General features: G+C 42.7%; 1 protein-coding gene across 11 annotated transcripts in view; it reads left to right on the forward strand.

Moving 5' to 3' along the window:
* Positions 1-27,540, forward strand: part of GRID1 (glutamate ionotropic receptor delta type subunit 1) — a 772,772-nt gene that overhangs the window by 683,326 nt on the left and 61,906 nt on the right. For 7 of the 11 annotated variants that reach the window (XM_064145116.1, XM_064145117.1, XM_064145125.1 and 4 more), the window contains one exon: positions 27,338-27,429. The exons of 2 other annotated variants lie outside the window; for them this stretch is intronic. The gene's annotated coding sequence lies outside the window, so the exon portion shown is untranslated. Of the gene's footprint in view, positions 1-20,081; positions 20,157-21,272; positions 21,365-27,337; positions 27,430-27,540 lie in introns of all 11 variants that reach the window. 2 more of the 11 variants (XM_064145119.1, XM_064145118.1) reach the window with 2 other exon arrangements.

The following is a 27,540-nucleotide window of genomic DNA, read 5'->3' on the forward strand; positions in this document are numbered from 1 at the left end:
TTACACTTTCTGAAGAGAAGCCATTCTACTTTATGTTCAACGCTGCAGTCTGCATGGGAAGCGAGAGGTAGGTAGAGTGGATAAAACTCCATTGGAATTAAGCTTTTGTTTGACAGTACTGAAGCTGTTATAGTACCACTGTGATACCTGGAGGACACATCTCTCCAAGATGGTTTTCTTTTGATTCTTTGAAGACTTCCAGCAAAGCATTTTATTAAAAAAAAAATAGTTATTATTATTTTTTTATTTTAGCAAGTAATGATGCTTTTTTATTTTATTTCTATGTTTTTTTTTATGGTTGTTTAAGCCTGGATAAGAGAAGGCTCAGGGGTGACATCATTGCTGTCTACAACTACCTGAAGGGAGGCTGTAGCCAGGTGGGGGTTGGTCTCTTCTCCCAAGCAACCAGCAACAGAACAAGGGGAGAGTCTCAAGTTGTGCTGGGGGAGACATAGGCTGGATGTTAGGAGGGAGCTCTTGCCAGAGAGAGTGATTGGCATTGGAATGGGCTGCCCAGGGAGGTGGTGGAGTCGCTGTCCCTGAGGTGTTCAAGAAAAGCCTGGCTGAGGCACCTAGTGCCATGGTCTAGTTGATTGGACAGGGCTGGGTGCTAGGTTAGACAGGATGATGCTGGAGGTCTCTTCCAACCTGCTTGATTCTATTTTATCATTTGCTGCAAAATTTCCTCTGATTCTTACTTCTTTGTCTAAAAAGTTCAAGATGACTTCAGTCTAGCTGAAATAAATCTTTCTCTGAATTGAGAATGTGAATTGAGTGTTTGCTCCAAGAGAGGCTGTTTTTAACCTTTTGTTTCAAGAAAGCAAGCTGATTAAAGGGAAGACAATGGATCTTTGAGATGCTTCAGCTTCACATCCTTTAGATACAGATCCCTCTGTCTGAATGGGGATTCAGTGTGAGAGGAATGGTGCAGGAAACAAGTTTTTCTTGCTGTTTCTGAAATGCCTCTTACAAGTGTTCTGTGTCACTTTCTCTAGGGTGGTAATGTAGCTCTTTGTTCAACTTGGGAGTATTGTTTCTTTCCCCTTTTAAAGTGTCTCAGCTTATATACAAAATCAGCCTTAGTGCAGTAAACCTATAGCACTTTGATCTTTTGAGCCAGTTCAAAGGACTGCTGTATATATCATCACTGTGTTACTGCTGTTATCTGTAGAAGTGGTAGAAAACTAGAAACAAAAAAAACCATGAAAATGGTTGCATCGTGCAGCAGTCAATCTCAAAAACAAAGGAAATGACAAAAACATGGTCTTTCCCAGTTTGATAGCTTTTCTATAGCCTCCCCACCACTGCATACTCTTGTTTAATCTCAGCCCTAACAGATATTGATCAACAAAATTACTTTTCAAGGTCACAGCTCTGGACAGAGCCTTGCACCAGAGATAAGCAGCACCTGCTTTGCAGGCTGAGTGATGCCTAAGATAGTCTGAGAGATCTGTTCCTCCAGCAGCTAAAGAGGCAGTGACCCTCCTTGACAATGCTGGAGGTCCCTGAGGGTTGTTTGGGTCACCAAAATGCTTTCTGAGAGGAATGCAGCCTTGTGGCTCTGTTAGTTTGAGCTGCATGGAGTAAACAGGGCTTTATCTGGATTTAAAGGGAACATATTGTCCTTTTTTGTGATTTTTTTTTTTTTTGCCTGTGTTTATTTTTAATGTGAGATTCTGAAGACGTATTTTGGTGGTGTGTGGTGTTTTTTGGTTGGTGGTGGGTTTTGGTGGGTGTGGTTTTTTTTAACTGTATTTGATCTTTTACAGTAAAAATATATTCCAATATTTCTAAAGTTTGACAAGTTTAGTGAAGAATCTTTGAATGGAATGGTGCCTATGCAAAGTTTGTCTAAGGGTAAGCTGATTGAATTTGGTCACTACTGGAAGAGCTGCCATCTAATTACAATAGAAGAGTGAATCTAATTTCTATTGAATACAAAGTACTGGGAAAATTGTTTGTTCTTGTATTGAGTTACTCAATGTGTAGTGTCTTTTGTAAACTGCCTAATTTTGCAGCAAGGAATCAACTGCTCAATAAATAGCAGGAAGATCCTTCAGTGGTTGCAACAGTTTCTGCAAAACAATGGCAAAAGATGAAGCGTGTACCAAGCTCAACCTTTCTCTGAAACCATCCTATTCTATTTTTGGGTTGGATTTAGGCTTAGTATGTAAGTAGTGTGTAAATCCAGAACCCATCTGGACAGTAATGTGTTTCCTAGGATAAGCTGGTGCATCTTGTTGTTGATAAGTCTGAAGGCTAGGATGCCATCCTGTGAGCAGGCTGGAGAGGTGGGCTGAGGAGAATCTCATGAGGTTCAATAAGACAAAGTGTAAGGTCCTGCACCTATGTTGGGGCAATCATGATATCAATTCAGGCTGGGGGATGAAAAAATTGAGGGCAGCTCTGCAGAAAAAGACTTGGGGATGCTGGTAGATGAGAAGCTGGACATGAGCTGACAGTCCAGCTCTGGGAAGACTTACTAGCAGCCTTTCAGTTCCTGAAGAAGGCCTACAAGAAGGCTGGAGAGAGACTGTTTGCAAAAGCCTGTAGTGATAGAATGATGGACAATGGTTTGAAATGAAAGTAGATTTAGATTGGATGTTAGGAACATGTTCTTTACCATGACAGTGGTGGGATTCAAGCCCAGGTTGCCCAGGGAGCTAGCTGAGGTCTCATCCTTGGAAATCCTCAAGGTCAGGCTCAATATGGCTCTGAGCAACCTGCTCTAGTGGAGAATCACAGGATGTTAGGGATTGGAAGTGACCTCTGAAGATCAACTCCAACTCTACTGCCAGAGCAGGACCATAATCTAGTGCAAGTCACACAGGAAGGCATCCAGATGGGTCTTGAAAGTCTCTGAAAAAGGAGACTCCACAACTCCTCTGAGGATGTCCCTGTTCACTGCAGAGGTGTAGAACTAGATGATAGAGGTCACTTCCAACCCAAACTACTCTGTGATTCTGTCTTCAATGATACTGTAACTTGTGTTTATCTACACTGGATGTTGGTGCCTACAACAGAGAATGGAGTTCTTGGGATGTCCCTAGCATCTCCATGGCAGATAATTTTCCTTCCGTCTGCCTGCCCTATGAACATCAGGGTTAGAGCTGGCAGGCTTGAGTAAATTTTATAAACACACTTATGTGTGACAGAAAATCATCTCATGCATAATCAATTTATTTCTCTGGTGCAAAGAAATAATAGGCTGCAACTGGTTACAATTTTCTAATGATCTCCGTGCTTTGAAGGAGTCATCAGCTTTGTTCCGTATAATTGCGTTCTTTAAATGTGGCTATTTCTGGTAGATTATAGCTTGTGACTACAAATACATTTGAACAGCCAGTTGACAAAGTCCATTGGTTCTCCTTTTAGCCTTACTCAAGCAGCTTCCTTGGAGAGTGATGTCTGAGGTGCACTTCAATCCCATAAAAAATATCCACTTGTCTTGCCTCAATTCCTTTATTTCTTGAGTGATATATCAATATAACTGCAGAAATTTCATTTTCCACTGTTGTGAAATACTCCTTAGAAAAATTAGCAAAGAACTAAATGCAAAATACTCAGCATCTTTTCAATATGCACTGAATATTTCATACAGCATCTAAAATAAAATGCTTATGTTGGGAAAGAAAAAGACAAGACAGAACTCTTGTGCTAGTATAGAGTTGTAGGAGGTCTTTGCGCTCTCTGGATCATTTGAAAGTCAATGCTGATTCTTTTTTCAGTGAATCAGTTAACTTTTGAACCCAAAGAGCCAGAGTTGCCGTTTTTAACCTTTAGTTCTGATGTCGTAATATAGGTTAGTTATTTTTTCCAGTTTATAATAAGACTTGAGTGGCAATTCAGTCCTCATGCTAACTTAAACTTCAGCTCAGTGACTGACAGCTACAGACAGAAACACTGACTCTGCGGTAGCGGTTAGGGTCTCAAGGCCAAACAGAAGTGAGAAGGCACCACTTTTGTTTCAAGATGCCCAAGCCTGAGACATGTAGAAGTCATAGAATCAACCAGGTTGGAAGAGACTTCCACGATCAGCCAGTCCAACCTAGCACCCAGCCCTACCCAGTCAACTAGACCATGGCACTAAGTGCCTCATCCAGTCTTTTCCTGAAGACCTCCAGGGACGGTGCCTCCACCACCTCCCTGGGCAGCCCATTCCAATGCCAATCACTCTCTCTGTGAAGAACTTCCTCCTAACATCCAGCCTATACCTACCCCTAGCACAACTTGAGACTGTGTCCCCTTGTTCTATTGCTGGCTGCCTGGGAGAAGAAGCCAACCCCCACCTGGCTGCAATGTCCCTTCAGGTAGTTGTAGACAGCAATGAGGTCATCCCTGAGTCTCGTCTTCTCCAGACTAAACACCCCCAACTCCCTCAACCTCTCCTCATGGGGTTTGTGTTCCAGGCCCCTCACTGTCATTGTTGCCCTTCTCTCTACACATTCCAGCACCTCAACATCTCTCTTGAATTGAGGAGCTCAGAACTGGACGCAGCACTCAAGGTGTGGCCTGACCAGTGTTGAGTACAGGGGAAGAATAACCTCCCTTGTCCTACTGGCCACACTGTTCCTGATCCAGGACAGGATGCCATTGGCTCTGTTGGCCACCTGGGCACATTGCTGGCTCATCATCAACCTGCTATCTATCAGTACCCCCAGCTTCCTTTCTTCCTGGCTGTTCTCCAGCCACTCAGTCCCCAGCCTGTAGCACTGCTTGGGGTTGTTATGGCCAAAATGCAGAGCCCTGCTCTTGGCCCTGTTAAATGTCATCCCGTTGGCCTCTGCCCACCCATCCAGGTTGTCCAGGGCTCTCATACCTTCCAACAGATCCACACCTGCTCCCAGCTTGGTGTCATCTGCAAACTTACTGATGCTATACTCAATCCCCTCATCCAGATCATCAATAAAGATATTGAACATGACTGGGCCCAGCACTGATCCTTGGGGAACACCACCAGTGGTAGCTGCCAACTGGATGTGGCACCATTCACCACCAGTCTCTGGACTCTGCCATCCAGCACAGATCTTACAAGCGCTGCACTGCCTACAAGCGCTGATCTTGTTTTGCTGAAAAAGAGCCACACCCTTCAAACTTTCCCAAAATCTTAATGGCCACCCATCTCCTCTCTGCCTCTCCAATACTTTCCTCATTTGTGTTTTCACACTGAATCCTTTTGGTGTAGTCTCACCTGTGTGTTGGAAAGCATGCTGGGTGGATGCCTGTGTTTGGCAAACGTGGGGCTGTCTCGTACTGAGCTCGTGGTGAACCTCTCCCACGAAGGTAACCATTGCAGTTTGTCTTCTTAGCTGTGCGTCTGGCTATGTGTACATGCACACAGGGTATTTAGAACGTGGCTGTTCTGCATGAGACAAAGCTCCATCATGGAGAAGAAATCTTTTATTTCTCAAAAAAAAGATAACACAAATCACATACGTAAGTGCTGGTCTGGGGGATGCTTCCTGCCTGGGGTGATGCTAACTACCAGTTACATTTCTTGATCCAGTGGTGCTGGATAAATGTGAGCTCCAAAAGGTGCTTAGGCACTGGAATAGGCTGTCCAGGGAGGTGGTTGAATGGCCATCTCTGGACACGTTTAAGAGTCATATAAATCTGGTGCTTGAGGACTTGAAGTGGGTGAAGTGGCTGGACTTGATGGTTTCAGAGTTCCTTTCTGTACTGGATGATTCTGTGTTCACATCTGCATCCCTCTTCTACAGCAATCAGTTGATACATGTTGTTTGAAACTGTCTTGCTACAGGACAGTGAAATTGATTGTCTATCACCTCTCATAGGGTAAAGATCCTCTCTTCTTCCCACTGCAAAGTAGAGAAGATGGCAAATTAAATCCCTTTTAACTTATTTTCAAATACTGTGGGGTGTTGACTCCCTGAGAGCAAGCATCTCTCCATGGATTCTGTCTCATTCTCTGATTAGAGATGACCTTGGCTCATAACCAGGAGACCTGTGCCTACTTGGAAGGAAAGCTAACTTTCTGCAACCCTAAAGTAGTGCTCCCCTGTAAATCATCCCTATTTTTTGTGCAGAACTAGTATGTCTGAAAGTCAAGTTACTTGAGAATCCAGAGGAAACAATACTCACATCCCCAGAAAGAGAAACTCAAGGGCTGTGCCTAAGGAACTTTGAAATGCTAGGTTCTTTTAGGGAAACAAAAAGATAAAGAATGTGCTTCTCTAAGGCTGTGGTCCATAATGCAGCGTGCATGATCTTAGCACTTATAAAGCACAAATTCTGTCTCTTGAAGCTGCAAGTCTTAACTTCGTTTCTTCCTGTCAATTTGCTGCTGACACATACAAACATAGCTTGGTTTTTATGTGACTATGCTAATAGGTTGTATGAAAGAACATACTGCTTGCAGCGTGTACGGTCAGTTTAGGACCTTGTACAGTGAAACACCATTAGCAGATGGCAGAGGAATGTTATGAACTGCATGAAGTCCAGATGTAGCAGCTAAGCAATTGCCTTGTATGCTTCTTGCCCTTTGGAGGAAAAACTCCTGTAGAGAGGAGAACAAGAGCCCAAGTTTGAGTCAGAGCTGATTGACTGCCCCATCTGCCTTCTACTTTTCTTTTACTCTGTTGCAGACAACTTTATGTTACCTCTCCTAGATCCTCATGATATGTTCCTCCAAATCCAAGTGCTGTTCTGAGGAGCACCGTGTGGTGCTGCTAGAGCTGTGCAGCCCTGTGGTGACAATGGGCAGATGGCTGTAGTGGTCAGAGAAGTTCCCTGTCCATCCACCTCTCCCTGTATAGTGGCATCTATGCTTGTGCAAGAGAACTTGTATTAATGGTTCCAATTTTCTGAAATTTGACCTGTTTTTCTGGAAGTTACAGCTAGGAAAAGCCAGTTAAATGATTTTTGTATCTGCCCCTTGACGCCCTACTACTCTAATGCTCTGTGCACTGAAGTGCCTGGGCTTGTGTTTCATGTTTGATCACAGGAACATAGATGCTTTTGAGATTATGCCCTTAGTCCATTGTTGGGCTCTCTAGGTCCTGTCCATCTGTCCAGCCTGCTGTCACAGGTGCTGCTATGGTAATTTTTGGGAGGTAGATGTGAGTCTGAGGTGAAGAAATTAAATTCTTGCAGGTCAAACCCAAAGGTCCTTGAGAGAGATTCCAAAACTGTCCATCTGATATGTTTGAAGTATGGCAGAGGATCAGAGAATGAGATAAAATAATAGTAGAGTTTCTTATGTCATTCCAGCCCAGCCATTGTTGCATGACTCTGTTCTGACAGTGCTCCTCAGTGAGCTGTGCCCCTGTCCCTGCCATCCCCTTTATTCCTGGGCAGGCAGCTGGCTTTTAAGCCAGCAGATGTTTAAGTCTCTTTTACTTGTTCAGCTTCCAGTACTTGTGTGTGAATTAGCCTCTTCAGTGACAGCTTCATATCCCTTCCAGGATAGCTTGCCCACTCACCTTCTTGCTTGCAGTCTTCAACAACTTGGAGGATGGTGGCAGGTATAAGGAGGGACTCCAAGAAGTTAGAGCAAATGTGACAGTGAGAGAAGCACTGAGAAAAAAGGTTAGGGGTGGGGGGAAGGAAAATGGAAGGGAAAAGGGGAACATTCATGCAGAAGGAAGGTTGTACCCCGTGGCCTAGGCTTGGAGATGGCCCCACCACCTGCAGGATGTGCAGGCAGCAGAGAGAAGAAAGGCATCACCTTAGCCCTGCTGTGAAGCCAACTAACTTACTGCTATAACACTGGTAGAAACTTCCATTATTCAGCCTTTTTTTTTGTCAGAAAGAAGAGGTTTGAACAACTAAAGTAAAACTAAATGCAGATGTGACAGAGGGAACAGTTGCCTGCAGCAGCTGGGAGGAGGGGGAGGTAAAAGAAGGTGTCTAAAGTGGTTTGTATCCTCCAGAGCCTCATTGTTACTCTGTCTCTCTTTTGTCCATCCTCTATTTTTCCTCCTTTGATATTTCCATTGGGCATTAGTCCATTTGTTGAAAGTAGGTTGTCCAGTCAGGAACAAGTCCTTAACATTAGACTTTATGTGACCAGTTGCATGGCTGGTGTGCTGGACAACACCTCCTAGAGGGACTAGGAGAATTTCTGAAAACCCCATGAATATGAGGTCATCTAACAGTTCTGAATGTGGTGCTGTGTCAGGAGGTTAGTGTATATTCACAAAGGTATTCTTTTTGAGCTGCTCACAGCAGTGCCATGGTCTAGATGACTGGATAGGGTTGGGTGCTAGGTTGGACTGGATGATCTTGGAGGTCTCTTCCAACCTGGTTGATTCTATGATCACAGAGTGGCAGGGGTTGGAAGAGGCTTCTGGATATCACCTAGTCTGATCTCCCTGATAACACAGGTTCAACTAGATCAGGGTGCACAGGAACCTATCCAAGTAGGTTTTGAAAGTGTGCACAGAATAAAACTCCACAACTTCCCCATGTAGGCTATTCTAGTGCTCTGCTCAAAGCAGAATCAGAATGTTATTTGGCAGTAGTTTTGCAGTAATGAAGTATGGCAGAGGTTTGATGATCTGAAAGAGTTTTAAAGCTTGCCACAGTTTTACAAACTTTACAGAAAAAACAAAACAGAACAAACAAGGGGGAAAAAAAAGAGCAAACAAGAGAAAAAAAAAAAAACCCAACCTGGAACTTCTTATAGGTTCCCTGAGGAAAAAAAATGTATGTGAACAAGCAGCACCTTGGAAAATCTACTGCAAACCTGTCCCAGCTGAGAGCCATGAGCTACCCAGGAGTGGAGGACAGAAATAACACTCATTTTGAAGAGTAAGAATGAAGATAGTACACAGTGATCGGAAGTTGAAAAGCAGATTCTATTTACAGGTGCAAGATGCAATCGGGTAGAGTGAACACATCCACAGGCTAGGCCAAGTCTATCAGACTAAAACCACCTGGACTTCTCCACCCTTTCCACTCTCAGCAGGCCTGAGAGTAGGCTGCAACTGCCCTCCCCAGCTTAGGCCTACAAGGTCTTAGCAGGCTGCATGGCACAGCTGAATGTTCCCTGCCAGCTAGAAGCCATCTCTCCCACACAAACCGTGAGATAAGCAGAGATGTGTTCTCTTCCTGGAGGAAAGAAGTGAGGAAAGGAAAGGCAGGGAGGGACAGACAGTGACAGCAGCCAGGCACTGCCTCATAAGCTGTAATACTGGAAAGCAGAATAGACCAACAATATTAAGGAGAAGCTGAGGGAGCTGGGGGTGTTTAGTCCGGAGAAGAGGAGGCTCATGGGGGGACCTCACTGCTGTCTACAACTACCTGAAGGGAGGCTGTAGCCAGGTGGGGGTTGGTTTCTTCTCCCAGGCAACCAGCAACAGAACAAGGGGACACAGTCTCAAGTTGTGGTGGGGGAGGCTGGATGTTAGGAGGAAGTTCTTCATGGAGAGAGTGATTGGCATTGGAATGGGCTGCCCAGGGAGGTGGTGGAGTCACTGTCCCTGGAGGTGTTCAAGAAAAGCCTGGATGAGGCACTTAGTGCCATGGTCTGGGTGACTGGAAAGGGCTGGGTGCTAGGTTGGACTGGATGATCTTGGAGGTCTCTTCCGACCTGGTTGATTCTATGATTCTAAAATATCCTGGGATGGAACTTTGTCCCTACATTTTCTTAAGGGAATCTTGTGATATAGGAAAAGGGAAAGAGAACATAAAGTGTAGGAACCTAGTTAAATCATTAACTGTGTGAGCACTGATGTAAAGCATCATCCATCAGATAAACACAAAGGAGGTGGGTTAAGCTTGAGAGGGTTTTGAAACACTCTTATGGAGAAGAGTAATACTGTATTCAAAGATGAGAACATTGGAGGCTCCAGCCAAGAATGTGACCCACAACTGATGCCAGGTGGACAAAAGGTAGAGAGGTCAGGCTGATGATGATGTTGTCCTTCCTCCCAAAACCCCAACAGGTGACCACCAGGTGGCACTGAGCATGTGTGAAGAGGTGAGATATTATGGAAATGAGTTCCAGGAACTGATTGCAATAACTCCACCTATTCCCAGAACTAATTGTAATTAATAGTGACAGGACTAGGGCGAATGGAGCAAAGACGGAGGTGGGTAGGTTCACACTGGACATGAGGAGGAAGTTGTTTAGCCATGAGAGTAGTGAGAGTTTGGAATGGGTTGCCCAGGGAGGTGGTTGAGGCCCCATCCCTGGAGGTGTTTAAGGCCAGGCTGGATGAGGCTGTGGGCAGCCTGATTTAGGGTAGGGTGTCCCTGCCTGTGGCAGAGGGGTTGAAACTTCCAACCCTGACTGATTCTATGATTCCAACCCTACTCCTGTTCTGAATATGTATGATTTTGTAGCATAAATATTTTACCTGAACAAGGTGAAGGTATGCAAGGGCTTTGGAGGAGAACCTCCCCTTGTCACCCAGTGCTGATTAAACATATCTTTCCTGATAAGACTCTGCATGTTGTGAGGTCTCATTTTCCCTAAGTCACTTGCCCCTCTCCCCCCCAACTACTGCTAAACTTCACAGAGAATCCACAGAAGCCTTTTCTCTTAAAATACCTTTGAAGATTGATAGGTGGTTATCAGATTTGACACCACTTCTACTTCCTATAAAGGTAAAGAAAAAGAATTAAGCTAGTCAGAAAAAATATGAATTTATTAGCAGGGAGAAAAATTTCTCGGTACACTGAACCAAAAAGGTACATTTGCCAGAAGTACATTTCACAAATGAAGTCATCTACTTCCATGGAAGTTGTAGTTTTACAATGCTAAAGCCTTGGTGAAATGCTTGTATTCATCCCTGGTGCAGGAAAGGAAGATCAGAGACACTTCTAGTCTATGTTAATCACTGCCATTTCTTGATACTGTTAAATGCTGACCATAAATACTGCATACTGCTTCTAATTATTCATGTCTCACATCAGCTTCAAAATTAGTGAAACTGTTCTCATATATAATTGAGGAAGAACTTCTATAGCATCCTGGGAAGGTACCTCACAGAGCCACTGCCTTTTCTAGCAATGCATGAAGTAGATAGCAACCCTTGACAGACAGGAGCACCTCAAGATAGATTACCAAGTATTTACAAAACAGATCAAGCAGAACAAGAATTTGGTTTAAGAAATGTTTATATTAATGCTTCACTAGGCAGACCTTGCTACTGTAGAATATTATGGGCCTGCTCTGGCAGGGGAGGTTGGACTCAGTGATCTCTTAGGGTCCCTTCCAGCCCCTGACTTCCTGTGATTAATAAATGAGGCATTATTTATTAAAGGGTAGGTGGGTGTGGATGATTGTCTATATCCTGTAGAAGAGTGTTTATTTTATGTCCTTCTGTAGAAGACAGCTCCCTGTAGCTTTCAAAACAGAGGATTCTTTCTAAATGACTACAGTCGCCTGCTACAGCGGTACCCAAAGTCCCCCCCAAACACTACGTGAGATGATTAATTAGGTTATATGTTACTGTCTAATAAATTGGAACAAAAGCAATCGCATTCTCCAGATTGAAGGAAAAGGGAGACATCCTCCTGCCCCTACACCTCCCCCATACCCCTCCCTGTTTCCACCTCCCCTCATGCTTTTTAGTTGAACACTAATTTGCAGCATTGGTAGCTTTGTCTGCTGTTTTATCTTCACTCTAAGAGATGGTCCAGTAGTTTGAGACACAAAGCAGTTAATTGCCAAGCAGTGATATAGGGCTTTCCATCTCGGTGTTTGGCAGATAGCTCTAACTAGATGCAGAAGATTTCTGTGGATATCCCCAGTGACCAGGCCTCCAGTGTTTTAGAGGGCTAGCAAGGATATCTCGGAGAGTTCAAGGCTTCACTTGAAAAAGATTCACAGGCTGAAAGCGGTTTGGCTGCGTCACTGAGCTGGGCCCAACAGTGGCTGACCTTGAGATGCTATTCACAGATGCACACCGTGTCCAATGTTTTCCTTTTGGCAAGGAGGAGGAAGAAGCAGATATCAAAATCTTTTTTTCTGTGCATCTTTGACTTTCACAGTGAGTCCATTTGCTCATCAAGTGTATGTGATTTATAGATACCATGGATTTGTGGTGTGCTGCTCCTGCTCTCTAAGAGTGATTGCCTGTGACATTGACAGCAGCATAGAAGGCTTGAGTAATCCTAGTAATCCCTAGGACTTGTTTATGCTGTACATATTTATCTGCTGTAAGTGTATGTTTGATAGGTCAGGAGGCCAACAGAAGTGAATTTGTGTCTAGCCTTGTAATGCCATAGCTGCTGTCAAATTAGTTCTGGGGAGCAGAGGTCTCTGCAACTTTAAACACTACTGGAAGCGATGCTTGTTCAAACCTGCTAACATTTCAATAGCCTACTCTGTGCAAGCAACTGTTCCTTAGTCAAAATGGGCTGGATAATTTGTGATTACATGTTGGCAGTAAATCTTAGGAGGTGATGTACGTCCTGGAATGGTGACCTGGTGTTATGTCCAGCTTCAGCTCAGCCTATGTCCCTGGCTGACAGCAGATTGTTATCTAAGTTTTTTCAGGCCATCTATATACCTACGACAGATTTGTAGCAAACTTGTGCTTGATGGAGCCGAGAAGGGTTTTATTGAAGACACTGAGTTCTTGTTAGCCACAATAAAGGTGCTGTTGCTCATAATCCCCTTATCATTAGATGAATTACTAATGTGTTATTCACCAGGAAGCAGCACGTGCCTGCTGCTGCAAACAGCACAGAGCTAGCTGGTGGCATCTGGAAGCCTCTGCAGGAGGCAGATAAATGGCAGACATTTAGAGCTGAGCTTGTCTTGGAAACAAACTTCCACTGAACCAAAAGAAATATGCAGACTTTACAACATTTGTTTGTTTGATTTCTCTGGAGTGAAAACTAGGTATGTAAATGTTCAGAGGCCTGGGGGAGGTCTCTAGAAACAGCACAGGAATTTAGAGTATCCCAGGAATAAGAATGCTGTGTTACTGGCAGGTGGCTTTTTGCCAAACAGGTTTGGGTTTTAGCTATGTTTCCACTCAACTACATGCTCTGGGGGTTCTTTTCAATGAGGTAGGCACCACTCTTCATGTAGAAACGCTGTCCTGAGAGGTACTTTCTGTCCCTCTTTTTTCAACAATCTTGTTTGAACAAAAAAAGAATAGCAACTTTGTTTCTTTAATGGAAACTTTCTGACCTCCTGTGTTTAAGAGGATGTGCTACCGTGAAGGCTTGGATATCACAGACATAAAGCTCCTGCTATAACTTCTCAACAGAGATCCTAAATCCTTTAGCACTTGAGAGACGAATCAAAGCATGGCAAAAGTGAGCCCAAGGCTTTAGCTGCTGTGTGATGTGATGTTTCAGAGGCACCTCGCTTTCGTAGAGCCATGTGTAAGCTCTGAGGGCTGGAATTAAAGACTTGTTTTAAAGCCCAATAACTTCAATGGGTCTCCAATTAGCCCTTATGGTGTGCTTGTCTCTTGATGGAGAGCTGGCAAAAGGGTCATAAATAAAATAAGCTCAGGCTTAGGGAGCTGCTTTGGATTTAGTCCATGTGTGGGTGAGTGCTTTCACACTTCCAGCATGATTTCTCCTCTCTAATAGGATATCCAAAATCTGTGTGTCCCCTTTATGGAAAGGCAATGGGGGAAGATCTTTTGTGGACAAGTTGTAAGTCAAGCCCCATAGCTAATCTGTTCAGTGAGCTGAAGATCCTTTTATTTGTTATCTTTAGCCCCATGGGAGAGGAGAGTTTATTTACAAGTTGCAGTGAAATTATAGCTGGAGAAATAAGGTGGCTAAAAAGACTGCACATGGATTGTTCATCAAGTTTGGAGGAGGCAGGAAGTTTGTAACATAACCAGCTGCTCTCTGTGTAGTGGTGTTAGTTGTTAAGAGATTGAGCACATTTTGGTAGGTTGGTGCAAAAATGTGATGAGCATCTGAAATCTTCTGGGGGGGCTGGAGCTGTGCAGAACCTCCTGGCTTCGGCTGCAGTAGGTGCTTAGTTGATGGGCATGATCAGCAGCTGTCTGACTCTGCTGCTGTGTTACTCACTTGAGAGGTGCAGCAATGCAACTTAAGTTGCCAAGCTCACTGATTTCCCTCTTCTCTCACAAGAGGCATAGCAGAGGTATAATTTGCATGCACACTGAATTGCTATCTGGAAAAGAAAGCACCTGCTAAAAAAGAAGCATCAGAAATCTATATGCTTACTTAGGCTTGGTTAACTCTTTGGCAGTTTTCAGCAATAACAAAAAGATGGTGTGTTGAGGCTGGGAAGTGACTGAATCATAGAATCAATCAGGTTGGAAGAGACCTCCAACATCATCCAGTCCAACCTAGCACCCAGCCCTATCCAGTCAACTAGACCATGGCACTAAGTGCCTCATCCAGGCTTTGCTTGAACACCTCCAGAGACAGTGCCTCCACCACCTCCCTGGGCAGCCCATTCCAATGCCAATCACTCTCTCCATGAAGAACTTCCTCCTAACATCCAGACTATATTTCCCCTAGCACAACTTGAGACTGTGTCCCCTTGTTCTATTGATGGTTGCCTGGCAGAAGCGGCCACCCCCCACCTGGCTGCAATCTCTCTTCAGGTAGTTGTAGACAGCAATGAGGTCACCCCTGAGCCTCCCCTTCTCCAGGCTAAACACCATCTGCTCCCTCAGCCTCTCCTCATAGGGCTGTTTCAAGCCTTTCATCAGCTTTGTTGCCCTTCTCTGGACACGTTCCAGCACCTCAACATCCCTCTTGAATTGAGGAGCCCGGAACTGGACACAGTACTCAAGTACATCCTCTTTACCTGGTATGAAAAAAAAATTTAAAAAATCCTGCTGCTTTGGTAACTGATTCAGGTGAGGAAACAGTCAACATGGCACTAATTTGCCACTGGAGCAGACATGTCAGAAATGATTGTGCAAATGCACTGACGATAGCAATTATATTGATAACCTTCTATTCCCAGAAGCAGAGAAATCAATGTTGCACTGACAGTACTTTGACAAATTTCTATGAAAATCAGAAAGGAATCAATATTCATTGTGTGATAGGACTTCCATGTTGTGGATTGTTGTCTTCCCCCCCTCTCCTCCCCCCTGTTACTTAGCACCAGCATGATTGAAAACACTGTAAACGAGAGAAGAGAAATGTTATAAGACAAGTGTCATTAGATATGTAGAGTGGCTGCCTACCTAACTCAGCTTTTTTCATACTTAGCTGTGTGTAGTATTTTTAATAGCTTTGACATTTAGGAAGAGTGCTTTCCATGAGTCCCTTGTTCTGTGGTGAGCAGTGAGGAATGGAGTTACATTACTGATAGTGAGTTGTATACTTTTCTCTCTTATTTTCTCTGGCAGCTCTGCATCAGAGCATTAGGAGCAATTTACCTTTTGTCCTGCCCTTTAACTATATGACTTCATTGCTCTCTTAAAGCGACACACTTCTACAACTTCACTTCCCTGTCTGGTTCTTTACCTGGCACACAGTTGTGAGTAATAATTTTACATGTCCATGAATTCAAAGCTTTGATGCTCCACAAACTTGTCTTACCATCACATTTTCATTAGCCCTACAAAAACTTACACTAGCTCATGATCTTCTTGAACAGTGATTTCTAGTCATTCTTTGTGCCACTAGTCATACACTTTGAACTGTATTTAATTTTGGTTTTCATGCTGTAGTGGCTTTTAATTCTAACACATACAGAAAGGGAGTATTTGAAGCTCAAGAGAGCCTCACATTTTGAAACATATGTGAATTTGTGATTGGGAAGCTGAAATAAAAGCAAAAGTTTCTGAATGCACTGAATTTGTATTTCCTCCTCCTTCAGATTCTCGGGTTACTCCTTTGAGATGTTTATTTTTTAAACTCACCTTGGAGTTGAGAGAATCACAGAAGTGTTTTGACACACGTGATCTGAAATAGGTAATGCAAACCATACAATCACAGAATACACTGGGTTGGAAGGGACCTCAGTGGGTCATCTAGTCCAACTCTTGCTGCAGTAAGCAGATCAGATTGCTTAGTGCCACATCAAACCTGACCTTCAATGTCCCCAGAGATGGGGCCTCCACCACCAGCTTGGCAACCTGTTCTCATGTTCCATTGCCTTCGTAGTAAAGAGCTTCCTAATGTTCTGTCTGAACCTAGTGTTTTGTAATTAAAAACCATTGCTTCTTTCCAGTGTTACTTGGCTTTGTAAGTAGTCCCTCCCCCGATTTCTTGTAGACCACCTTCAAATAATGGAATAATTCTGACTGTCCCATCTACACTCTGTGGCTGCCTTGTTACATGCTCTGCTGAGAGTGAAGTGTAAGATCTGGGTGTGTGGGGGAAGTAAAACCAGCATGAAGCCATCTGAATCCTACCAGATTAGAAAGGACTGCAAAAAGATATGAAGGAAATGGTTACAAGTCCATGAGCTGAAACCAAATTTCATACCATTAATTGAGAATCTGTACCTTCCAGCAGTATGTGCAGAAAAACCCAGAGTCTTTGGAATGTATTAGATTTGGAGCATTAAGTTTTACTAGACATTGCTAAATTAAATGTTTAATACAATCTCAGTAAAAATAGAAAGAAAACTTTGCTCCTCGAAGCTGAATCTCCTAGGAAATGTACATGAACCAAATGTCTGGGCAGAGCACTGACCATGTATTGCAGATTTGTGTGACAGAGACTGGTAATGTGAGTCTGAGCTGCTAGAGAGCCAAACCTGCAAAGGTTCAGAAAGGACTGATTTATTCTTGCTCTGAAAAATAACCAGGCCAAAGTCACACACTGTGCAGAATGGTACATTCCTGCAAAAACAAGCAAAAGGACAAGCAGAGAGCTTTTATTTTTTCATGTTAAGTAAAATAAATGCATGTAATCATAAAATCCTACAAGGGTATTTGAGGAAGCTCAAGTGCTTGATGCTGCTTGCCCCTTTCTCACTGCGTGCTGCAAGATGGTACTTAAAAAGGCAGTGAAAGGCCCAGACTGAGCTCTTCCAGGCACATCTTAGAGACTGCAAAGCCAAGGATCAGGAAGCATTCTTGGGCTGGGCCTGGAGAGGGGAATGAGGACAGAACAAAAGTGTTCTGGTGTCCTGGGTGTATTTGTGGTTTGCAGGGTGACTATAACAGATACAGCAGTTTGACATATAGTGCCAAGATTGTGTTTTCTAGGAGCAAGGTGATCATCCTGATATCCAATATCTGCTTACCCACTCTAATTCTTTCTCCTTTGCTGTTCCAACAGTTGAAAGTTTTAAATAAACATGGGGAAGTGATATCATATTGCTGTAGATACAGTGCCAAGAGAAGTGGATAGCAAATCTCCCTTTGTTCTGCAGTAAATGGATTTATACAAGACATGTACTTGCAATAATTAGAATACAGCAACAGCCTTTGCAAGTCTTAATTAAGCATCAACAGATTAGCAATTCAAAGAAACCTAATGCCAGCACCTAACAAGCTGCCGGAGTCAGAGGAAACTAATCCTGAATTAGTCATAAGTGAAATGCACAGTGCTTGCATAGAGGAGGGGAAGTGACTCCTTTAAAACAAACAACAAAACTGGGGGGAGGTGGAAAAAAAACAAGAAGCCCAAAAGAGAGACACACACACCCCCAAATTCAGACGCAATTATTCCATTGGAAACAGGATGAAATGAATCTAGTTTGCTGTGCAAAAGCTTGTACAGCAGAATTCCTCTTCTGATTCACAGACTGGCCTGGATCTGAACAGTTTGAATAGAACTCTTCCCACTGACAAAATTAATCCTATGTTGCAAAGAGAATTATTGAAATGAGTAGATTTATTTTTTTTTCCTGGACTCTTCCCTAATTTCAAACCGTTGTTCCTCATCCTATTGTGATAGGTGTTTGTAAACAGTCTCTCTTCAGCCTTCTTGTAGGCCCCTTTCAGGTACTCAAAGACTACTATTAGGTCTCCTCAGATTCTTTTTTTCAGGCTGAACAACCCCAGCTCCCTCAGCCTGTCCTCACAGGAGATGTGCTTCATCTCCCTGTGGTTCTCTTCTGGCCCCTCTCCAGCAATCTGGGCCACTCAATTCAAGAAGGATGTTGAGGTGCTGGAACATGTCCAGAGAAGGGCAACAAACCTGGTGAGGGGCCTGGAGCACAAACCCCATGAGGAGAGGTTGAGGGAGCTGGGCCTGTTTAGCCTGGAGAAGAGGAGGCTCATGGGGGGACCTCATTGCTGTCTACAACTACCTGAAGGGAGGCTGTAGCCAGGTGGGGTTGGTCTCTTCTGCCAGGCAACCAGCAATAGAACAAGGGGACACAGTCTCAAGTTGTGCCAGGGTAGGTATAGGCTGGATATTAGGAGGAAGTTCTTCCCAGAGAGAGTGATTTCCCATTGGAATGGGCTGCCCAGGGAGGTGGTGAAGGCACAGTCCCTGGGGGTCTTCAAGAAAAGTCTGGCTGAGGCACTTAGTGCCATGGTCTAGTTGATTGGATAGGGCTGGGTGCTAGGTTGGACTGGATGATCTTGGAGGTCTCTTCCAACCTGGTTGATTCTATGATCTGTGTCCTTCTTGTGTTGAGGGTACCAGAGTTCGAAAGTGCACACTGTTAACTTGTGTCCAACACCTTATCCACCAGAACTCCCAACTCCTTTTCCACAGGGCTGCTTGCTATCACTCAATCTTGTCTGGATATTATTGCTTCTCTCTTTTATTCTTCTCTCCTTTTTTTTTAAAACCAGGATTGTTTGTGAAGTAGACATTATATATGGCAGCAACAATTCCTGAAACAGGCGGCTATTGTAGTATGTGAACAACCTCCTTTATTCTATGCCCACCTCCGTATGAAGACTTAACACTAATATTGAAACAAACACTTCATTTTACTACCAAGAGATCCTTTTTTTTTGTTTTACTCTTCTGTTTCCTAAATAAAGGTGGTAAAATTCATTGATGCTTATGCTCATCAACTTGTTAAATGAGTTTGATCATTAAATATGCTTTCATTTTTGAGGACAGATTTTTTTGCATTATAGCCTTTAGATCTGTTATACTTTCTCAGAACTTTCAGAACAGGGATAAGTAATGAAAACACACACTTTTTTTCTTTATTCTTTATATTTGTCTCTTGGGTTTTGTTTAGTTGTGGCTTTTTTTTTTTTCTGTTTGCTTGTGTGTTTGATGTAGGTTTTGTTGTTTGTATTTTTTAAACTTGGTTTATGTCTTACGCTCATGTGCAGAAGCTCTGAAATTCTTGTTTGAGGAATAAAAGTTTATTGAATATTGAGACATTGCTTGAGTTGGCATCCTGGCCTGCATCAGGAACAGTGTGGCCAGTAGGACAAGGGAGGTTATTCTTCCCCTGTACTCAGCACTGGTCAGGCCACACCTTGAGTACTGTGTCCAGTTCTGGGCCCCTCAATTCAAGAAAGATGTTGAGGTGCTGGAGGATGTCCAGAGAAGGGCAACAAAGCTGGTGAGGGGCCTGGAGCACAAATCCTATGAGGAGAGTTTGAGGGAGCTGGGCCTGCTTAGCCTGGAGAAGAGGAGGCTCAGGGGTGATCTTATTACTGTCTACAACTACCTGAAGGGGCATTGTAGCCAGGTGGGGGGTGGTCTCTTCTCCCAGGCAACCAGCAATAGAATAAGGGAACACAGTGTCAAGTTGTGCCAGGGTAGGTCTAGGCTGGATATTAGGAAGAAGTTCTTCCCAGAGAGAGTGATTGGCATTGGAATGGGCTGCCCAGGGAGGTGGTAGAGGCACCGTCCCTGGGGGTCTTCAAGAAAAGCCTGGATGAGGCACTTAGTGCCATGGTCTAGTTGATTGGATAGGGCTGGGTGCTAGGTTGGACTAGATGATCTTGGAGGTCTCTTTCAACCTGGTTGATTCTATGATTCCTTTAGTTTGAGGCTGAGGCTAAGGTATCCATTCTCTTTCTTTCGCTATTCAGTCAAAAATGATGTTTGGCTTTAGCTAAGTTTCCATCACAGAGATTTTTTTGTTTCATGTTGACAGCTTTGTCCGGTTGCTGATGCACTATTTTAGCACTTCACAGACAGCACTTGTGCTTTAGTAAACAAAAAGAAAGGAAGGGAAAATTCAGTACTTGAAGTCTAATCCAATCCTCTGCAGATTTGAATCTGAGTAGCAAATGTATACTGAAATTTCTCTGAATTTTTTTTTGTGTTAGACCTTGGTCCCCTCTTAAATGAAGAACGCTCTTCTAATTTTTCTACAGCATCTCCATTTATCTTTAGGAGCAGAGGTATGAAAGCCATTTGATAAACCCTTGTCTGCCTCTTGATAGTGACCATTTCTGTCCTTGTGACGTATGGGTAGAGTAGCATCACTCTTTGAGGAAGCACTACATGTGGCCTCAAGCATTAATGCTGAGGCAGACATAGAGTAATTCTTCACACTTCATGCAGTTTCATGTAGCCTCATGATGAAATCTTTCTGCTCATGCTTGAACTAAAAGTTCTTAAATATGTCTTGTTTCTGTTTCAAGAAATGGTCATTTACTTTCCTTTTGAAATGGCTTTTGGAAAAGTCAGCCATGTGCCTCGCTGCTTATAAAAAAAGAATAAATACCTCTGGGCTTTGGCAAATCCTTAGATAAGTGACTTCAGGGACAATTTTCTCTAATGGCCTTTAGTCACTTGGCTCATGCTAATTTTGGAGGGGAAAAGAACAAAGGCAACGTATATAGAAGAGAGACTTTCTAATGGTTTTCACAAGAGTAAGATACCTCATAGTAAATCTAGAGAAGGGGACTTTGGTCACCCTTTCACTTGTCTTCACCTGACTCTTCTTAAAAGGACTTCTTGGAAGTTTGGCAGCTGGTGGTGAATTAAATGCAAATGGGCACTAACTGGATTGCTTCCTGTCAGTGTCAAGTTGCCAGATGTCCACCAGAGTTTATTACCAATTCTGTACCTTTTTTTAAGCCTGGATGTTGAGACAAATCAGATCAAGCTTACCATGGGTGCCTCACCTGTACCTGAGAGCAGAACTTAGTGTTGCCCTTCTCTGTCCCCATCCTGTCCTAGAAGGTCTTTGAGCCTTGCGCTTGCCCTTTGGACAAGGAAAACACACTTATGTTTCAGATGTCTGTATCTTGGTTATTTCTGCTTTTCTTGAATTGATTATTCCACACTTTTACTTTCTCTTGTAACTCCTGTTTGTGAGGGAAGAACAAAAACCAAATGCTTGCTGTTTTAACTGATGCATTGATCATAAGGAGGGCAGTGACAAATGGCTTAATTTACTGGGAAAGCTTTGATACTTTGCATTTGCTGGGGGTGTCAGAGGTTTTGTCAAGAAAAAAAATTGAATTTCAAAGATGTTTGTGGCACTGGTGGTCAGCATTTTTTTTTTTCAGTGAGCAAGACACTGATTCGAAGTGGTCTTTCTCCAGCACAGAGAGATGAGACTCCAGTCAGGGTGCTCCAGAGGTCCTTCAGCTCTGATCTTGTAAGATAATTGGTGATAAAGGATTCAGAATTTTTCCTTTGTGTTCAGACTTCCATTTCTTTCTCTAAAGGATACTTTTTACTGGACAGAAACCTAAACCAGGCAGAAGTATTGGGGTTTGAAGGGCGGTTTCTGAATGTCTATGCAGAGACTGGAAACATCTTTACGTTCTGAAGCAGCATTCTAGGGGGTAACAGCTCCTTCAGAGGTCAGTGACAGTCAGTGCTTTCAATGTCTTAGTGTCATTAGACCTAGTCCAAAATCCCCCTGTGCAATAAGACTATGTCTGTGCATACAGATTCAGTGGGATATCATTTTCCTAGGGAGATTATTTTGATTGATGAGAGGCTGACAGAGTCCTCTCTAGCCTCTTGCCAGATTGCTTTGCTGTGGGAAAGCACAAAATAACAGAGAGAACTCCACAGAGGCATCAGCTCCAAGACTTCCCAGTTAGCTGTCTGTCTGGGTCCCCTCATTTTGTCACAAGGTCAAGGGGGAGACAAAAGCTCAGAAACTCTGAAAAAAAAAATCTCTGGAGCCTTGGGGTCCTGGATCATGGTTGTTTCCAACCATTTCCAGACTGGAATAATGCAAAATGCTGAAACTTTCAAACTCTCTGGGAATTATCATTCTCTGCACAGCTCCCAGATATATTTAGAAAAATAATTTCAGGCTCTTCTGGTTTCAGATTTTTCCTCCTCTTTAAAAGGCCCCAGAGCTGAATTAACTTCTAGGCTCTTCAGCATGAATTCAGCCCCTACTACAGCTATAATCACCAGATTGAGCACCGTGTGAAATGAACCGCTGGTCTCACATGGGTCTTCTTCTCATAACAATAGCCATTGTCTCCATGTAGATGTTTTTTTTCGGCTGGAGTCCCACTGGACAGCTAAGGATAGCAAATAAGTCTGGAAGCTGAAGCATCCTTTCCTTATCCTTACAGGATAAGGCTGGGTAGGAACTGAATGTCTTCAGGATATCAAGACCTGCTCTCTAGGTAAATGCTTTCAGGTTTGAGAATTGTTAAAGGAGAGCTTAGAACAGCCCTTGATTTGAATGGACTCTTTGCAGAGCTGCAGGTGTAACGTAAATGGAGTGGACAATGGTGCCGAGCAGTGCTGAAAGCATAAGGAGGCTTGCAAGTTCTCATGCTGCAGTCTGTGAGAAAAGCGTTTCTTCCTCCTTTGCTTTCTCCCATCTCTGACACGAGGTTGCCAGTGTTATATCTGATAATGATATTGTAAAGGAAAACTTGCTCCATCCTAGAATGATATGGGAGAATTCTAAAGCAAATGATAAATTCTGACTCCAGATATTATATCTAGGAAACTGATTGTTTTAATAAAGGACAAAATCTTATTTCCCTGATGAAGTTACCCATGGTAGGATGAGTTGCATTAGAAATAAGAGCTGTATTCTATTTCTGCTTTCCAGTAACATGTCATACATGTGAAGAATGTTTTCTTGGAAGTTTGGAGGGAAAACACTGACATGATGGCTTTAAATGGGATTAGAAAATATATGGGTTCTGTCAGCATTGAACTGTGGTGCCCTGATCAGGCTCTGAGTTAGCTGCATGCCTTTACTGGTTACACAGGAAATTTAGGTATCACAGTATTATTAGGATTGGAAGAGACCTCACAGATCATCAAGTCCAACCCTTTACCACAGAGCTCAAGGCTAGACCATGGCACCAAGTGCCACGTCCAATCTTGCCTTGAACAGCCCCAGGGACGGCGACTCCACCACCTCCCCAGGTACCGAGTTTGAAACTACAGGCACAGAACATTACCTCTGACACAGCAAAGACACACTCACCTACACTATAGCACAATGGGTATGATATATGATGGGATGATTTTGGTCATTATCTTTTCTATTAAGGTACAGCTGCCATAGAGTGGTGCAAAATGGATTTGCAGTAATTTCCTATTAAAGATAGCTCATGTGCTATCTCTTTTGTACCCCAGCCATCCTTAGTTGTGGATGGGCAGAAGCAAAGATCCAACAATCTCTGAGGAAGGGGATCATAAGACATTGATTTTGTAAACCTGCTCAGGTCCCCTCTCTTCTTTCTTCTCCTTTTCTCTTCAGCCTTGAAAATTATGGAGGAGGCTGAGGAGACAAGGAAAATGTTTTTACAGTGTTTTGAATAAGTCTTATTACTGAAGCTAATAAAAGTGAAGATGACTATAAAAGTTTTTGGACTGATGGTGTAAGGGTGTGAAGTAAGGAAAAAGACAAAAACATGGTAGCAGCTACTTGATCTGCATAGAAATACCTCAAATCTAAATAAAATTACAGCAATGGCAATACTATTTCTTCAGATGTTCTGAAAAATGTACAGAAAATCAGATAAATTGGGAGTTAAAGCTAGAATAGAAGAGATCCTCAAAGAAGGTCAAGCCTTTTATTAAGTCAAGAAACACTCCATGCTCAAAAGACATGCTCTTAAAAGAACTCACTGAAAACCAGGGCATACCATCCAAAATAAACACTAAAGCACTACTGGCTATAATACTAATTGAAACAGTGTCTTTCAAAGAAAGCAAAAAGCTAGGGAAGCCAAAGTTCTGCTCAAATAAAGAGAGGGAGAAGCCAATTTATAGAGAAGTATAGAGCAAAATAAGGAAGATTTACATTTGTTAGACTTCACACAGAGCACATTGGTAATTGGCACAGAGCAATGTGGTGAGATGGCAGAGCTCTGGGTTTGCTCCTAGTGAGATGACATGCCAGCATCAACTGGCACATGGATGGGCAGCCATGCCAGCACAAAGCAGAGTCCCTCTGCATGGACTGCATGCAGCACAGACATGGTTCAATACCTTGTGACTACTCTAAAGGATAAATAGGAATATTCCTGAGAGAATGAGAACTGGGGAGTTTCATCCCAAGGTAGATAGAATTTGCTGATTGCAAGTAACGTGGAGAGCCCACTGACTGACCTAGGAAACAGGGTGTGTTGGATATGACCCAGTACTTGTCACATTGGTACTACCTCAGTCAGAGTTGCTACTCATTCAGGATCTGTGCAAACAAATATTTGTCTGGAGAGCCCTTCCTTCTTCACTGCTTTAAACAGGGCAAATGGCTCCAGCTGTTGCTGTGCTGGAAGGAACTTTTTTGTGCCTTTATCTGTTTTTAAAAAGCAAGGCATCATGTTGGCAGGTATTATCAATAGTCAAGATTTTCAACCTCTTAGGCTATGTCTTGTGGAGAATATTACTCATGTCTTTGGCTAATAGATAAGGGCTTCTCAGACATCATAATGCTGGGGGGCACTTGGAGCAGAGGAGCGAAATGTTTCCTCATTATTGTGCATATGGCAAGGCACAGAGAGTGTGGCCTGTGCAGGTGTAATTTGAGAGATATTTCTTTCTTGCTTGAACTGGCTGTTATTTCCTGATTGCTTTTAATTTTCGTAAGGGTTTGAAGCTAGTTGTGGGCTGTATCTCCTTCTTTTTGACAAGAAGCCCCAGGCTATGTTATTCCTTGTGATACATATTTTGCTCACCAAGGCCGTGCTTTGATCACCATCTTTGCTCAAGTTATGCCATGCTGCCTCATAGAAGTGACAGGGTGGGCTAGGGCATGGGGGACTGCTTTTAACCCACCATGTCTGGGCCTCTGCAGGGCCTGTATGAGGGGGAAAGAAATTAAAAAACACAGGGACAGAAGACACATGATGCAGAGCTGGGTGGTCTACCTTTTCCTGCAGATTGTTGCAAGGAGGAGGAAAAAAGCAGCAAGCACATTGATTTCAGAGGTGGCAGCAGGACTTAATTGGGATCCAAAGTGCACTGCACTGTGTCTGATTCAGAAAGTTATCAAACAATTAAAACCAAGTAATGAACCTGCCTAAAGCAGGTGAGAGCAGAGCTGGTCAACTTTTGGGTTTTTCTTTCTATTTCTCTCTTTTATAGTCTACCTCACTTTAAGTTGTGTATATGTGAGAGGTTAGTTATTTTAGCTTTTGGTTTTTTGCAAAGCTCAACAGAAGCTTTCAGGTTTTAAGCCAACTCAGGGTTATGATAAATACACAGATTGCTCAAAGCAGTCACTCTTTCCAGATGCTCACAAAGTTGATTTGAAACTAATGGTAATGTTACGTGTAGCTATGACCATGCTCAATAGTGCCTGACTGCTAGCAGTGTGGAGTAAGCTGGGAATGAGAATTGAAAGGAAAAACATGCTAAGTAGAAATACAAAGATGGACAATGTGTAAAGAAATCAATCTTTCACACTTTTGCAACTCCTTCCAAATAGGGAAGGAATGTCAATGATTTTCTCAGTTATTGTGAAAAGCACAAAAAATAGAAGCTGCTGCAATGAGGCAAGTATTTGAAAGAAATCGTGGGGTAATTCAGAGTGATGGGAATAGGCAGGCTTCACGTTGCTCATTTCAGCTCTATAGGTGATCTGTAGCTAGAATACATTGGAAAAGACACTGCTGTACTACTTGCTCATCTTGCAAGTCCCTGACTTGGTCCTCAACTGAGTCCAGGTTCATTTCTTTCTTATGATTGCATAATCTCAGTGTGACCAATTTTAGCAAGTTTAATGTTGTGATGAGAGAACATTTGCCACTACAGAGATCAGGTACACTACATGTTCAGTGAATTTCAAGGACTTCAGTAAAAATGATTGTACAAAGGTTAGAAATGAAGGAGGTTTTGGACTTTGCTAAATTATAGATACTTTTTCCCCCTGGATTTCAGTTTTATAAGTTAGTACAATATGGAATCCACATAGTCAAGAATTTCTAAGAAATGACTTGGCACAAAAGTACTCTCTTAAAAGGAATAATACAACCTTGTATGAATCACTGGCAGAGCCTCAGTTCAGTGGGTAGTCACAGACATTAGCACATAAGCTGCAATCAGAAGATGGCAAATGATCCGGTGATGGCTGCAAGTGCATCTTAGAATATGCATATTAAATAGACAGTTTTCTGAGATGCCTGGCTTAGGTCCTTTACACTATGGAAAGCTGAAAGGAATATGAGTGCTTAGCAGCCCAGATCACCTTTGCAAATCTCTGCTTTTGTTAAAATACAGCAGGAGGGTAAGCAATCAGAATAAGTCATCTCATTCATAGCTTGTTGATCACACAGCAAAAATATTTGCTGAGAATTGTATGATTTAGTCTGGCAAGAGAATAAGAATTACCCCAAAGAAATGCAGCAAGAAAAAAGAAAATAAACTTGCCATAGCTTGCTTCCTTTTACATTTCTGTTTGAAACACACACAAATTAAGAAGAACTGAAATTTCTGTAGTTGCATTTGTCTTTAATCCAAATCCTGAAATTCTGGATTAGGTTATGTAAATTGGGAGATAAAAAGCCTGTTCAGGTTCCTTAGTTTGTTCAGAGAATGAAGGAAAGGAGGACATGAGAACAGTCGAAAGCATTTTGTCCCTGTAACACTGCTTTTGGCTTCTCTAGGTTCATAAGCATATAGATAACTCTCTGCAAAGGCTGCAAAAAGTAGCATTCTATTTTTTTAAATATAAATTACTTGTCAGCTTAGAAATAAATTATCCAAAATCCTGCTTTGGGCAACTTTTCAACGTGAAAGACATTCACAAAGTTTTTACTTTCTCAGAAGAATTGTACCCAAACTATTCAGACACTACTTGAAGCTTAGAAATAAATAAATAATTGAAAGCATTTGTGATGGAAATTAGTTTATTTTTTAACTTTGCTCCAGGAAGGGCAGTCTGGAAGCACAGCAATCTTATACCAACATTCTTGGCAATAGAAATCAGGTTCTTAAGTCCAGAACTATTACTGAAGTAACACAGCATGAACGGTTCTTTTAAGACTCCTATGATTTTTTGGAAGTGTTTAACTTCATTCATATAAGACTTGACTGCCTTTATGTCAAACAAGTGTGTGGGGAAAGGGCTGCTCTAAACAGAAGAGAGAGAAGAAAGCCTGTTGCAACTAATGAGAGCTCTCTGCCCTTACAGGAGTCTCTTGTCATGTGCTTCTAAAGACTCTAAGAGGAGAGCTACTGTGATCTACTTTTAAAGCAACCATGGACCTTGTAGCAGGGATAAAGGTACCATTAATTGTCTTTTAAATAGACACATGTCTTTTTGTAACCTTTTGCATACAAACATTGGCTTTATCAGGTACAGAAATGCAATGCTGCTCTTAAGCTCTTGCACAA

Source organism: Pogoniulus pusillus, chromosome 6, assembly GCF_015220805.1.
Source record: "Pogoniulus pusillus isolate bPogPus1 chromosome 6, bPogPus1.pri, whole genome shotgun sequence".
In the NCBI taxonomy this organism is placed as follows: Eukaryota; Metazoa; Chordata; class Aves; order Piciformes; family Lybiidae; genus Pogoniulus; species Pogoniulus pusillus.